The sequence below is a fragment of the Amphiprion ocellaris genome, chromosome 17 (assembly GCF_022539595.1).
Source record: "Amphiprion ocellaris isolate individual 3 ecotype Okinawa chromosome 17, ASM2253959v1, whole genome shotgun sequence".
Classification (NCBI taxonomy): Eukaryota; Metazoa; Chordata; class Actinopteri; family Pomacentridae; genus Amphiprion; species Amphiprion ocellaris.
In genome coordinates, this window is record NC_072782.1 from 15,856,587 (window position 1) to 15,873,008 (window position 16,422).

A 16,422-nucleotide genomic window follows, 5' to 3' on the forward strand; every position below is an offset into this window, starting at 1 on the left:
TTTGCAAACACTTTAAACAAATAGTGTTTTTTTTACAGCAGTATTCCATTTACACAACAGCAGTCCAAACATTTCTTGTAAATCTCATTCTAAACATTAATGTAATCAAATCAAATAAAACCAAAGCTATTTGCCATGCCAAGGGCATTAACGTTTTATCTGGTTTGTTATAGAAAAACAAGTTACCCTCAGAGTCCAGAGCCATGATCATAACATTATAACAGGAACCTTCACAGCAACAGCAAGCTAACATTTATGAATCTGTGTTCTTATTTTTTCTCTGAATAAGTACCAGCAGAAACACTGTTCTTTTATCAGGGAGCAGCAGAAACAGTCTATGTTCAGTAGCAGCTGTCCCTGTTAGAGTGAGGTGAAGTAGTTGAGCACAAAAAAAAGTCCACAGCTGGGACTGACTGTGCAGAAGACTTTTTAGTCTGTGAAGTCCATGTTTGTACTTCCTGCTTGTACTTCTTTTAGGCTTTAATATACAGAACCATGGAGAGTGACAGGAAATGTGGGGAGAAGAGCAAATGGCCATGGGACGGACTCGAACCCATGACTGCTGCGTCTCTAGTCCCGGTTTATATCGTCAAGACACACAAAAAAAACTTCCAGTGATGCAGGTTGAGGATCATGCATGCTGTCATTCGTTGCGATTCTAAGAACATTCCTCAGATTGACATCTTCCCGAAAACTAAGCGGAATGCAGTCTTTAGCTAACCACTTCGCTGCGGCATTTGTTAGCTTGTCTTGTTTTAGTTTATCTCTGTTTCTCCCACATGCTGCATCCAATCAGCTGAAGCCTCCCTCCACTGCCAGTTTGGGTGAGACGTGATGACACCCATCCCAAGTACTGATCAACATCCAGCCCTCCTGTGATCCATGGTTACTCTGTCTGTGTATTCAGAGCCAGTGAGCAACAGACTTTCACAATAATAATGTGGTGACCCTCTGTGATGAATGAGTGAGACTGTATCTCTTTCTCTGGTCATTTATTGAACCTTCACACAGTCTGCTGTGGGCCGTAGCAAACGGCAAAATAACTACAAAACCCCTATAACTTAGCTCCAGATGGTTAGGATTAGGGTTGACCATAACCCTAACGCGTTAATAACACATTAACATGCTCAGCTCTATGAACATGTCAGAGTACACCATCGGGGTCATGTGTGGTTTAGTAATGAGGAAAGACAGGCTGACCTCAACTTAACCTGTATCACTTTACTGTAGTTTATGGACTTTTAAAAGCAGAAGCCACAATAAGTGTTAAATTTACTGCAGCTCTTTGTAATACAGTAATTATATCCCATAATGATACAAAACTGCAAATAAAACAGTAACCTTTTACACACTTATGGACATTGTACAAACCTACAACTATTATCACGGTATCAGAGTCTTCAGCATTTGTAAACAACTAACAAAGGGTAATCCACAATATTGTCAATACATACACTACCAGTCAAAAGTTTGGGCTCACCCAGACAATTTCATGTTTTCCATGAAAACTCACACTTTTACTCGTGTGCTAATATGATTGCAGAAAGGTTTTCTAATCATCAATTAGCCTTTCAACACGACTAACTAATGCAGTGTAGCATTAGAATACAGGAGTGATGGTTGCTGGAAATGTTCCTCTGTACCCCTATGTAGATATTCCATTAAAAATCAGCCATTTCCAGCTAGAATAGTCATTTACCACATTAACAATGTCTAGACTGTATTTCTGATTCATTTAATGTTATCTTCAATGAAAAAAATGCTTTTCTTTCAAAAATTAAGACATTTCTAAGTTACCTCACACTTTTGAACGGTACTGTATATACGCTGGTATGCAACAACAAAACTACCTATTGTATAGATCCCCCTCGTAATGCAAAGTCGAACTGACCCATCGTGGAATGGAGATGGGATATCTGGGTGAGTTCTGTGTGGTCTGGCACTGGGACGTTGGCAGTAGATCCTCTGTGTTACTGGGTGGGGCCTTCATGGATCAGGCTTGTTCTGGCAAATCCCATGAATGCTCAGTTGGGTTGGTACCTGGCCCAGCAAGCACAGAATGTTCCGGCTAACATTACCTGTAAGTTCTAATGTTGTTTTCAAGAAAACAGTTTAAATCTAATGTCGAAAGAATGTTTTAGGGATATTTATCATTTTAAGTAATGTTCTTTTGAGGTTAAAAGTTACAGAGACAGAACATTTTAACACTCAGAAGATGTCTGGGGGTGCTGTCAAATTATGTTCCATATTAACAAAAGAAGAATCAACATTCAAAACATGTTTTCAATATGTTGTCAAGGCCTCAGAATGTTTTTATTTTTTATTTTATTTTATTTTATTTTATATTTTTATATTATGCTCCTATTCTGTGACATATTAACAAAGATAGAAGATTTTGAATGTAAAATTCTGAGGATGTTTTGGGGAGGATGCTGTTGAGAAAGCAAAGGAAGAATGCACCATTAGGAACATGTTTTAAGAACATTACTTTTCAGAAGAACATTCTGGGAACTCCCAAAAAACTTTCTGCTAAAAATGTTACTAGAACTTTGTGGAACTTTCTCCAGAACTAAAAAATTCTAGCTGGTGGGGAGTTTAGACTCCCAGTCAATGTCTTGGGCTCTTTGTTGTGTATCTTGAGTTGTTCCTGAGCAGTCTTTGTGGTGTGGCAGGGACATATTGTCCTGCTGGTAGAGGCCGTTGGTGTTGGAGGCGTTTGCCTCAGAGGAGTGGGCTTGACTAATGTTTAGGTGGTGCTACATGTACAAGCACCATCGACATGAATCCCAAGACTCAAGATTTCCCTGCAGAACAGTGCAGTGTTACAAGATAATCACCTCACTGTCAGTGGTTTTCACACTGTGACTTATTGGTGTACAGTTTACAATATGGAACACATCCCACTGTGCCTCAGATAAAAGGCAAGAAAACACCGTCCACATGCCCTGAACAGTGTACTAATGTTTTATATGGACATGATTTGTTGCTGGATCAGTCAAATATTCTAAAGAAATGTGTAGGCGTAGTAATAAAAAAATGATATTCATACAGTGTCCATCAAATTTGTGTCCAAATAGTAAAATCTATTAATTTTATTCAGGGCTGTGAGCATATGTAGAAATGCTAGCAGTGTGACACCGGAATGCCAATCTATCTGTCGTTCCATCACTGTATCCAAGATGGAAATATTTTAACAAGTACTCACTGCCTGCCATTCAGTATTGCCATAACTGCCATGCCAGATTTGTACATCCATGTCTCCCAGAGATTAAATTGTAGTTTTCATCATCACTGATGTATTTCATTTCTATTTATCTACAAATCTACAAAACCTGGAGAAATACCCACGCTATCTGGACCCATTATCACCAAAACTCAATGAGAAATGAAACATTTTAAATATTAAGCTGGGGGAATTGATTCTTAAAATGGCTTGGAAGGTGAGAGGCCACAGTTTATTTGAGGTGAAGAAAAATTTCCACTCTGTGAAGCATGAAATCTGAGGACCGAATAATACCCCAAATAATTATCACCCTTAGTATGCTGTCTGTTAATACCCCAAATAATTATCACCCCTATATGCTTTCTGTGTTGCTGGCATTTGATTGAATAAATGACTTTTTTAAACTCTAAAACTATAATCTATGTTGAGTAGTTGTTTATCTAACTAAAACAACATGGAGTACATTAAAAATAGTTTTCATTGCTGCTAGTTGCTACCATATTTAGTTATTGTGTATAATTACTAGAGTTACTTTCTTAGACTTAAAATGTGACACTTTGAATTGAGCAGCAAAACTTTCCAGATTTTCCAGAGTAAATCAGTTTGTATGAACAGTAAAATAAAAATCTTCCGACAGTTCTTTTGGAGCCTAGAATTCCGGGTGATGGCTGATGGCTTTGAAACAAATGATGAGACTCTAAACTGCCATTCTATGTGTGACAGCTCACCTGTCAAGTGTAGAAAAGTACAGAAAGTCAATTATTGTTAAATCCAGTCTCTGTGTTGAGGATGAATAAATAATTGCTGCTGTGGGATGTGCAGAAAAGTGCACAGGGATTCACTCAAGTTGAAGATGATTTGGATCCTGCAGTTAATCAAGAGTTACATTTTCATAGACATTTCAGTCTGTGATAGATGTGAAATTGTAGAGAAAAGTGATGAAAACTCAATAGACATGTACGATGATTCATTCATCTCCCCCAGCTGTCAGAATCTTTTGCACTATGTAACATTTATGTAGTAAATGTATCGCTAGACTGGACATCAACAACATAGCTTCATGGATCTGAAAGGTGAAGTCATTAGGAATATATCTTAAATCAGGCAGCAGGGGGCGACTCCCCGGTTGCAAAAGAAGTCCGACCACATAGAAGTCTTTGAGGAAATCAACCTTCTCAGTAAACTTTTTCCTAATACATTAATGGCCTGAACTGCTTGATTCAAGTCTCTTTCAGTACATGATGATGCTGATATTGTAAATTATGATCCAATTACAGTAAAATAAACAATAAAGCAGGGTATGTTTTAGGGCATGGCCACCTTGTGTTTACATGGTTGTCCATAGTGTCCCTCAGTGCTCAAGCTGATCCACTACTTGCTTGTTGTGCCTGGCTTTGAAAAACCAATTTGGTGATGCACAAAGTCTAAACTCGAGGCTCCAAAACACAAGCATGCAAACCAGTCTTTTAAATATAGTCCTATGGTTTAACCTTTATATCAAGCCATGTTTTTTTAATATGTGAGGGATTTCTTTGTTAGTTTTTGCCCTGTTTCAGCAGCATGAGATCTAGAAACTATAACCTAGACTATAGAGACTAGAGCCTATTGAATGGCCTCTATCAGTCGTTAGCACACCTATGGATATTCCCTGTAGGCGTTGTCATGTATTCTGATGACTGATAAACAGAGACTAAGCAAGATTACTTCAGCGAGCTCTTGCAGTTGTGTGAATGAGTGCATGTAAAATCGCCGGTGGAGCCGTCACCCTGAGAACCTGCAAAATGAACTTTAGGAACTTGTGTTGAACATCATGAACCATGGTCTTTTCCTAAACTCAACTAGGTAGTTTTGGTGCCTGAAAAAAAGAGTATAAGCAAAGCGTAAGTCAACAAATGATATAAATGCAATGGTCTCAGATGGGACTCAAGCTTCCGTCTCCAAATATGGACTTTTGTTGCTGTTTGAAAGTAGACGTATTTGGCACCACCAATAAATGAGATGTTTACAGCCTACGGAGCCTGCTACAAGGTGAAGAAGACCACCTACTGCCGATATCTATGGACATAATGAGATCTGATACCGGTCATTTATTGCAGTTTGCTTATAACAACCGAAGCAGCTGTGTTATTGTGCTGAAGCACAACCTAGAAGTGCTAGTGTTGCTGACTCTTAGCTTTGGTCAATCAGAGACATTGACTAATATCTCATAAGTTGTAACTACATAAAGAGTGATGAGATAGTAAAGAGGTTTGTTTCTATGGTTTTGCTGGATACAAAACACTGTAAAAGAATCTCAAAAAGTGCAGATGGTGTGCGTGTTTGTGTTTGTAGCATCTGACCCAACATAAAACTTTGGAATGTGTTTTTTGTGCCTCCACTATTAATAATTTGTGTTGCAGCTTCAGAGGAGTGTTTGGGAAAAACAAATCCACCGAAACTCACAAAGACCTCGCACCAGCAGATGCTCGAGCAGTATAAATTATATACAGGTTTCTTCCACAGTACTGATGTAGAAATGGTCTCCAGCAGATGAAAGGTTACAAAACCAAGACACTACTGGAATCAATTCAGCATTGTCTTTGTTCCAATTATGCCGAGCCTTCTGGAGGTGTCACACAGATTTGTCCACAGGCTGTGTTAGTTAATTTGTACGCTACAGTTTGTGATACGATAAGAGACAAACTGAATCTGTGAGTGGTCTCATTAATTAAACTGCTTTCCAGCTGTCCACTTCACTCAGAAAAGTTTCTTTGTTCCAAATGTGAAGATAGCAGTTTAACTCAAAACCCAAGGTGCCCTTCTGTTGCTTTTGCAGTTTTGTATTTCCCCACAAGCCACCTCATCATTTCTCGAACTTTCACATTTGTAACGTGGGTTTTCACACATTTTCCTCTAATATAGCACTAGGTGTTTTTGTTGTCAGGGCTTAGCCAAGACATTAACTTTTAAAGATGATTTCGAAACTATAGTACTTTGAAGGGTGAAATTCACATGTGAAGGCCTGTGTTTAGCACATTTTGCTTTCTATTCTCATTTAACATTACATTTCATTTGTCACTGACTTTGTGTTAGCACGTATGTCATGAAGGATGTGTTTGCTTGTTTGTAATTTGTAAAAGAGAAACAGAGAATGAAGAAGAAAGACGAGGAGGCAGGAGTTACTGTTGTGACTGAATCAAACTGGATGAACTACTGTTGGAAAGTAATGCTTCCCGATTCAAACCATGCAAACATTTTTAAGTAGTAATAGACCAATTAAGTGACAAGCTGATTAACTAAGGTAATTAAGTGCCATTTTGAACTAATTGGCATCAGTCAATTACCAGGGGGAGGCTAACGGGGGCTGTGTTCAGTTGGTATCAGCCATTTTTTATGGTGCATATCAGCTAAGATAAATCTATAAGCAGCAGTTGAGTACAGCGCGTTGGCAACAGAAATTGAGATCTCAATAGTTTTACAAGCCCAGTAGTAGGAGAGACGGCTATCTACAGATAAATGCTTCTGTAAATGCACTAAATCTAGCAAAGTCTAGTTGTTTGATTACCTGTAAATATTTGTTTAATTTTCTATTTGAATTTTTCACTTGAAATAAGTTGACTGCAGTCACGCAAACAGTTCAGAGCTAAGTAAGCAGAACGAGACAATGCAGATGTTTATTTAGGTCAGAAATGTCATGTCTCTTTTATGATCATTACTAAATAACAGTGTTTTATCAGATGCAATACAACCCTGCTGGCATCTGTCATTGGGAAAACTCATATCAGTTGATCCCTAATTCTTAAATAATAACACTACAGCCATGATAGTTTCTCACTTGTCATCAGAATACACATGGAAAAATAGTGCCTTCTTACCTTTCTTGCCATCTATGTATAGGGGCATATACTTGTTCAATCACTATGTGCTGCACTGTTCTCCAAAAGATTTAGTCTTTCTTAGGATAAAGTGAATAGATTTTAAATGGTTTATCAGAGTGTAAATGTGAAAATGTGAAGAAGTTAAAGGCAAAATGCTTGTCATATTGCATGTAATTAGGCCAAAAAGGCACTAATTACCCACAACACTAACAACCACCTGACAATTATTGTATATGTTGGACATGGAACCTCAGAGGGTGTCCTGTAGCATCTGGTACCAGGACACTGACAGCAGATTTTTGAGGTTGTGAGAGGGCATCCGTGCATTAGGACTGCTCCGATCCATCCTGCAGCTCAAACTGGCATTTGGGGAGTTTGTAGGCCTGGTTATTGCATTGGGCTCTTTGTTGTGTTTCTTGAGCTGCCCTTGGGTAATTTTTTGTGGTGTGGTGGAGCACATTGTCCTTCTCAGGAGTTCCACACCTATGGAGGTATGCTTGGTCTGCAGCAGTATTTAGGTCGGTAGTATGTGTAAAGTAACATCCACATGAATGCCAGGATCCAAAGCAAAACATTGCATTGTAACAAGATAATCGATGTTATTCACTTCCCCTGTCAGTGGCGTTAGTATTGTGGCTGATCGGCGTATGGTTTCAGCATATGCAAATCAGCTACAATACTAACGCCCCTTAAATGTAGCAAAAAGTTGGAACTACATTAAAAATGTTGCACCTGATTAATATGTATTCCCTCCTAACAGTCTCTAGTGGTCACAGAAACAGCCCAGACCTTAAATGGTTCATCTTGTTTATCCAATCAACCAAAATTATCTGCACTATCGCCTGCAGCGACTGAAAGTTTAGTTATAATGAGCAGGGGAGTTTTGAACTTTTCAAAATTGAGGTCACATTGCCAGAGCAGAATAATCTGACTCCTTGTTTTGTGTTTCACCTGGTCCTGTGGACGTAAGAACTAATGGTCAGCAACTGTAGAGGCCCTGCTGCTGTATAGCAGACGGTAGCATGCGAGGCGGCATTATATTGATTTTAAACATTTCATGTAAGGACCTACAGTCAGTTTCATCTGAAGTGTGTGTAGTAAGTGTGCATTTATACTAGAGCTATGTCTGTACTTAAGCTCCATATCCGGATGTGTGCAGATAATAACCTTGCATGAGCCTCGATCATTATGTTGTGTTTCCTCTTTTAATGAGCCAGTTACCCTAGCAGTTTCAATGAAAAGCTCCCCGGCTTAGTCACAGATTTGTCATGTACATGTAATGATTAGATTTGGTTGGTATACTTGTTTATACGGTATTGATTAGTTTTATATTTGTATGCTGTGGTAAGATTAGACTGTGCTGCATTAGTCAAAAGAAACACATACGGCTTGTATTGTTCCACCAGCTGCTGTTTCCAGTGACAAATTAATGCTGATTTTCTAATTTCCTGAAATTGGCACCAACATCCAGACTCTGAGAATTTCTCTGCGCTTTAAATTAAAATCGTGCTGCATTAATGATAAACTCAGTGGCACTGAAGTGAGCTCCTGTGAAAAACACTAGTGGACACTTCTCACTGGCCATTGCATGCTGAGATTACTGGGACAACCTCCATTTAAAAAGTAAATGACACTGAATTATATATAGCTGCAAGTTCATTACCATGAATATTGCTGGAAGTAATTAACTCTGGGGTGCTGATTTTTTTTAAAAATGAGCTTCTGTCAAATGTACTGTTCATTATTTGTCAATTTGAGAATTACCAGGGTGTAAACATGAAATGAAAACCGCCAACATCCTTCAACATCCGTAGAAATTAAGTGAGAGCAACATAGTGCATGCACTGTCGATAAAACGTGGTAGTGCTTGACTCAACACATGATCGCGTAATGGCACTGACTAACTCAGCATTATACATAAATCAGTGAGATAGCAACCCAAAAAAAGTTCAAGTGTTAAATACGCAAGAATGACTCAAAGGCTATGGGTGATGTAATGGTATTTTGAGGCCACTGCCTTTGTCTTTCTACTCTGCAACTAAAATAAATAGCTAATACTGATTACCTGGACTCTTCTTGATTTAAAAGACTGGCCCTCCCAGTAATTGTTCAAAGCTGAGTAAACCAGATGGTGGGTAAAGAATAGTTTGTTATTATAGAAAATACACTTATTTGCTGTCTTAGGATAAGTTTGATGAGAAAATCAATGTGACTCTAAAGTCTGTACAAAACTAATAAGATAAAGTCACAAGCAGTTAGCTTAGCTTAGCATAAAGACTGGAGAAAGAGGGAAAAGCAGCAGACTATATTATTAAGGCTATATCTATACATCTAATACACGTTCACTTCATTTTTGCACCATTTCATAAATAACCTCTGTGCATACTGATGCCTGAAACTACATGACGATTCAGGTACGCTGGACATGCAAGTTTCAGTCCTGACATTAACCAGAGGGTTGACTGCTTAGCTGTAAAACACAGGAAGAACAGCAATGGCCAAAAGTATGACCAGAGAATTCCTTAACTATCCAACAGCTACTAGTATAAACAACAAGGTTGGCCATTGGCAGTCAAGGCTGATGTCTTTGTTTTTTTCTGGAAAAGGTCACATGGTTGCAGTGTGACAAATTCAGGAATGATATGTAGTGTCAATAAAGACTCTATCACAAAGCAAACGTGTGTCTGCATCCTTATTTTCAAAGGTCTCCATTACCATCTGTCCAGACTAACACACAACTTCAAACAAGTCAGCAACATATCCACAATTCTTCACTTAAGGGTCCTAAAATGCCTCAGTATATTGATGCCTGGCATCCACTTAGCTGATGCAGGTTTAAACTGATAACATAGTCCTATATGCATTTATAAATATTGTTTTCCCAATTACATTACAGAAACAAGTATTATAACTGTCTGGATTATGTTCAGAAACAAAGAATGTTACATTTAAGGAAACTACTGGAGTAGCAGGCAAGTAGTCAGGCAGGACTGTGACACCAGAGTCCGTTGTGTGCACCATGGCTCCCATCAGTGGTTTGGTTTTGGCAACACAAGCATTTTGGTTTCAGTTAGGGAAATATCAGGATTCTGGTTACATGTAAATAAACATTACTCTCAAGTCACTGTGGACATTTTCTCTACCAAATCCAGACAATGATTTTTCCCCAGCTTTTACCAACCTTTCCATTCGCTCGCTCCAGGGACAGAAACCGGCTGAATAAGCTGATTAAGAGGGCGAGCTCCACAACTGGTGCTGAGCTGGAATCAGGACAGCAGGTGGCTGGGGTGAGAATGCTCAGGAAACTGAACTCTGTTATGAACAATTCTTCTCACCCACGACACAATCTGGAGGTGTTTCTGGAGAGCACATTCAGCCACAGACTCATCCCTGCTCAGTGCAGGTCTGAGCACAGCAGGAAGTCCTTTCTACCAGCTGCAATCAGGCTTTTCAGTTCACAGTAGTTAACATTCATATCTTAACTTTTGAGTTGTATGCTGTGCATATGTTTTGAATCTTTATAATTTTCTAACTTATATACTATATATATGGTCATACTGATGACTGTTAGTGTTGGTGTTCTGTCAGGTTTTGTTGCTGCTAAAAGTCATTTCCTGTAAAGGATTAATAAAGTATTATTATTCTATTAAATAGTTCTGTAAAGTTGCAGTCAAGTGGATATAGTATTTCAAAATCTGCTATTTTACTTTTCTGATACCTTCAGTGTCAACATATTTGGAATACGCCAGATAATTTAAAGACCCCTCGGGTGAAAATCTGATTTTTTTTTTTTTTTAGCTTGTTATTAAGTCCGTATGGTGTTTTTATAGACTAGAAGACTCGTAATGTATGCAAAATAAATAATCAATGCCGTGATCAAGCATTTCCATCTTGAAAGTGCAGTATACTGACAGTCTATAATAAGTATAAACAACCAGTCCTGTCAATTTGCAGTCTGGAGGTTTCCCTGACAATATTTATCTTCAGGATGGCTAAACTCCTTCAATAATCCAACTTGCCATTGTGTAGCACAGAGTAGTTTTACAGTGTTTAAGCAGAATCGCAGGTGAGCTGGTGTGCTCGAGCTGTAGTGAATGGGGAAGGGTGCATGAAGAGAGAGAGGCAAAACTTCTCAGATCTATGTCACTTTAAGGAATGAGGGGATTATTTTCATGGAGAAACCAGACACAAATGAGCTTTTAGAGGTTTAATCAATGTCCAGAGTGGGACTTTAATAAGGAACATTTTCTCACCATGTTAACAGAGAACTGAATATGGTCTGCATTACTTTTACTTCAAAACTTATTAACTCTGGTATATAAACACAATTACACAGTGTATCTTGATTTTTTTCTGTACAGCGTGCAACAGTCAGACTAGCACAAACAACAGCTTGAGGTTTACACGGGTTATGTTCTGGACTGTCTCTTGGCCGAATGCTGTACCTTCCCAGAGTCTTGTCATCTCCGTGAGGTTGCCAGTTAACCATCTGGGGCTCTAAAAAGTCACTGCTTCCGGCCAAGGGATAGACAAGAAATGCAAAGCAAAGCAATGCTCTGGCTTCATATTTACTGTACTTACATGAAAATGGCATCACTTTGTTTCATCTGTGAGCAAGAAAGCAAATTTCACAAAATGCTGAACTAAATCAAACGCAAAGTATAGGTTTACTCACTTAAAAACGAAGAGGTGAAGAACAACAGAGGCTTAAAAGCTGGTCGGGGTCTTGGGATTGAATGGCAATGCAGAGATATTGGCACGACAAACACATAAACCAAATATATGAAAGCTGCTTCTCAATCTTATTGACGCAATTTCCCGAGGCCGTTGATAGAAGAGGGGCACCACTCTGCTGCCTTGTTCCAATCACAGCTATCTAAAGGTTTGAGAAGGGGACAAAGGGTCAAACTTTATAGGTTTATGTTGTTTTTTGTGGCTGATAAGTGGAAAATCAAATGTCTGTGTGACACTCATGCTTGGGGAATTGGCAAACACACTTTTTAATATATTACAGCAGAGCAGAGTGATGATTGCCATTTGTATGCAGAGGTGAACAAAGTAATTTCCCTTTGTCAATTTCTTAGTAATGACTCCCACCTGTTAGCACAGCAGAGCTTAACACAGCAAAAAAGACGGCATCTGCTTCTATTTCTTTAGTTATACTTCTCTTTCATTTTTATTTGTCATTGTCTGGCATTTGTTTCCGAGGTGACGTTGACACCCACAACCTTGAGTCCACAAGGCTGAATCACAGAATCACTATGCAGCCCATGCAAGGTCTCTGTCTTATGAATATTGTTTCCTCTTTCTGCTGCGGAATTGGCAAGTGGTGAAGTCAAACTCTGTGAACTACCATGTTCTTAGACATAACTTACACCATCTATTGTCAGATAAGAAAAATGAATGCATTTGATTCACGATGACAGAATGAAATGCGCACCAGGAGGAGGGATTAAGCTGATCCCTACCAACAAGAAAAAGTAATGATCACAGGCATGGAAATCAAATACAGAGCCGAAATCCCTGTCTTTCTTTCTTTTTTCTTTTTTCTTTTTTTTTTGGTCCTGGAGGCAAATCACACACTTGCACACACATATTTGAACACAGAAATGCAAACTACTGGCTTATTTGTTGCAACTATAACGGTCCACAATGCAGGTGAAGCTCTATTTGCTGCACTGTAAGAGGAATAGTGCCCTGTCAAAAGAGGCCATTTTGCTGCTGCCTGCTTGTCGCTTTGCTCTTACAGCTCATCCTCCCCCAGACACAGTAGCCTTAATAACCTCTTAGATGCTACGTAACAGCTCGTCCCATGAGGAATGACTGCCAGTTCGACTCATGTGTGGGGGAGAGGGGAAAGGCCAGGGAATGTGTTTAGAGCAGAAAAGCACATATCAGTACAAAAGAGCACTCCTTTTGTTCACAAAGGAATGTAAATAGCTTTTCTATCTATCTATCTATCTATCTATCTATCTATCTATCTATCTATCTATCTATCTATCTATCTATCTATCTTCATAATATAATATATGGAACTGTATTGTTTTTACTCTTGTAAATATCCTTCATTAAACATTAAGCAAAAAAATGCACAATTTCATGTAAAATGAATGGTAGAAAATGAATTCAATTCATTTTGACTGTGCAGAATTACTACATCTCTCTGAGTTTGGTATACTATGTTATGCAAATGCCAAAAGCTTGCAGTTTTTAAGCTATATATACAGTAGGTCCTCGGTTTATGACGTCTTCAACCTATTGCGTTTTGTGGATACGTCGCCATCTCCCGTAAATTTATTAAAAAAGTCTTGTTTCATCATTCTGATAGACGGCATTTGCAACGTTAAAACAAATTTCGCACGGGAGCTAGTTGGTGAGCAGCGTGGACGACTACGTCGTTTTGCGGTGCTATGAAAGGAAGACACCTTTGTTCACGTTCACTGGTCGTATGCCACATTGGATTGTGATATACTCTTTTTTTATGCTTACTGTACAATGTTTTTTTTGTCCTAAATTATGATTTTACCACTGTGTTAGCGTAGATGAGTAGCATAGTACTTATGTACATATGTGAATTCAGACTTACAGCGAAAATTGCTATGATGATTTCCGACCGAAGTCATAAAACCAATTTATGTTGAATTAGAACCAATCAGTATTTTTCTGTTAATTGTCACAAATTTGATCTAAATTTAGAAATGTGTTTACAGTACTAAGCTTGAATTTCACACTTTTTAATGTAAGAAGACATTTGTAAAATTATGCTAAATTTGCAAAAACATTTTGACAGTCTTTTTGTGTCAAAAAATGTCGTTTCTTTATAAAAAATTGAAATTTTATGAATTTTTTAAAAGGTTTTTGATCTTATTTTATGCTAGACATGAAATTCACAGTGTAATTTCACTGCTATTTTTATGTATTTGAAAGAGTACAACAAAAATTCTGTTAAATTGCTTATTTATTTATTTTTACAGTTAATGTTAAATATAGCTTAAGCACACTAAAGGCAAGTTGCATTTAAAAGTTTAGCTTAGCATAGGGACTGGAAGCAGCGGTAAACAGTTAGCTTGTTTCTTCACCAACGTAGCAACAATTCTAGCTAAGCTCCAGAATTTGTTCTATCTATCTATCTATCTATCTATCTATCTATCTATCTATCTATATATATATATATATATATCTATATATATATATATATAGATATATAGATAGATAGATAGATAGATAGATAGATAGATATAGATATATATGCAACACAGACAGAAATGCAATTGCTAAATGACAGTTATTGTAAGTAGTTCCTGTTTTAGATACACGTTGATCATAATGATACAGAGATACCACACTCCAACTAATGCATATACTTCACCACCACTCCTGATTTCAAAAAGAGCAGCTTCACACCCCCTGCAACCTCTCAATAATGGACTGGGGCCCCTTAAGTGATCTCTAATGGAAGCTCATAGGGGAGGAGACATTCATTCACATTCCATATTTCATCCCGCAGTACCACCACTGCTGCAAATGGGTCAAAGAAAATGCCATTGCACACACAGGCTTTTGACTCTCCAGGGAATTGCCATGGCCAGAGGGCGATGAGGCCGTTGGTAATCCAGATTATATTGGGACCCCATCACCACCCCTCCTTTCCTAATCTGTATTAATCCAAAACAAGCAGTGTGTGTGGCTCAAGAACATGCCAGACCATATGTGATAGTGTTGACAAATATAGCTTTACACATCATGCCTAGACAGGCTGAGAAAATCTGAATAGTTTGACATTTAGAAATATGTTTCAATCATACCTCATGTTCATTCATAGGCAGCCTCTCTGCCAACTTGAATCCATTCATTTGGGTGACTCAAAAAGCGCTGTCTCCAGTTTGTGTATTATGCAAATGCTTTCCTTGCAACCCTCCACTGTAATTTCTGATGAAATTAATCAACACTGTTAGGGTGTAGTTAAAAGGCAACTCATTGAGAATTATGACATGCTGGAATGAGAGATCAGGAAAAGGAAAAAGGAAAAGTAGCAAGCCTTGCTAATTAGCCACAGGCTTACTGATCATCCCGCTATGGTTTGCACAATGTTGTGACTTGTTTTCTCCATTAACCAGCAAGCAGAACATGGCTCAATCCTAATGCTTCATAATAGACAAAACCACAGTGGCTGTTAGGCCAACATGAATGCCAATGTCACAGGAATACAAAATATCAGAACGGGGAGACAGAGAGCGCATCAAATATTGATGCACTTTACAACAACATCTGCTGTGTGCCGCTTATGAAATATTCAGGGATACACACAGAGAAAGGGATATACATGGTGGTTTGTCATGGTCTGGGTGCTCCATATTTCGCAGTGTATGTGCTGAGCTGTGGAACCAAGCATGAACACAGAGATACTGTCTGCCTGTTTATCCGACTCCACCCTTCTATACTCCCACAGCCGCCCTCCAGTCCCCCAAGCCTCCACTCCCTCATTCTGTCTTCCTTCCATCTCCTGCCTTTCCCCCTATGAGTGTGTTCTGGGACCCGCTAATTCAAAGACCAAGCAGCACCTCATATCTGCAATCAGTCGGGTTTAACTAAACTCCCTTAGCCTGTCGACACATCCCAAGTTCAAAGAAGACAAAAGGAAGAGTGGCTGTGGGAAGAGTCAGCCACCCTCCCCTTCAACTCCCATAAATCTTTTAATCATGACACTGACAGAAACTATTCTTTTCCCCCTCCTATCTCCCTTGATATGCCGGTATTTTCTGTTCTCCTTTTCTTTCTTCTCTTGTATTTAACATCACCCCTTGTTCTCCCCTCTCTCTCCTTACGGCCGTCTCACCAAATAGCCGATCCTTCTTCTTCTCAACCCTCCCCGTTTGACAGCCCTTCCACCTCCCTCCCCCGCCTCCCCCCACACCCCCGTTGTCTGTCTACTGTAGAGCCTTAATGAGTACACTGGAAAAGTCTGTAAATTATTCAATAACTGGGAGAAGAATCTCTGATCCCCCACCCCCACTTGTTATTCCAAAAATAGATTTTCTTATGTTGGGAGTGAATCATTCACAGCTATTAGAAACCGAGATGCTCATAGTTCCGTACTGATGGAGTTGGGAGCACCAGATTTGACATCATATTGTGAAATACTGGGACAATTACAATCCTATTGCTTTGCATTTCTTGGCGTATCTGTGCAGTATCAGCATGATGAGACGGTGAAAATGGGCTCTTGCATTCGACGGGTAAAAACCAGTTCTTTGCAGTATTGAATAATGATACATCATGAGCTAAGATTACATCCCCAAGCAGGTTTATAATTAGAAGAAAATGAGTTGATTATACTGTGAC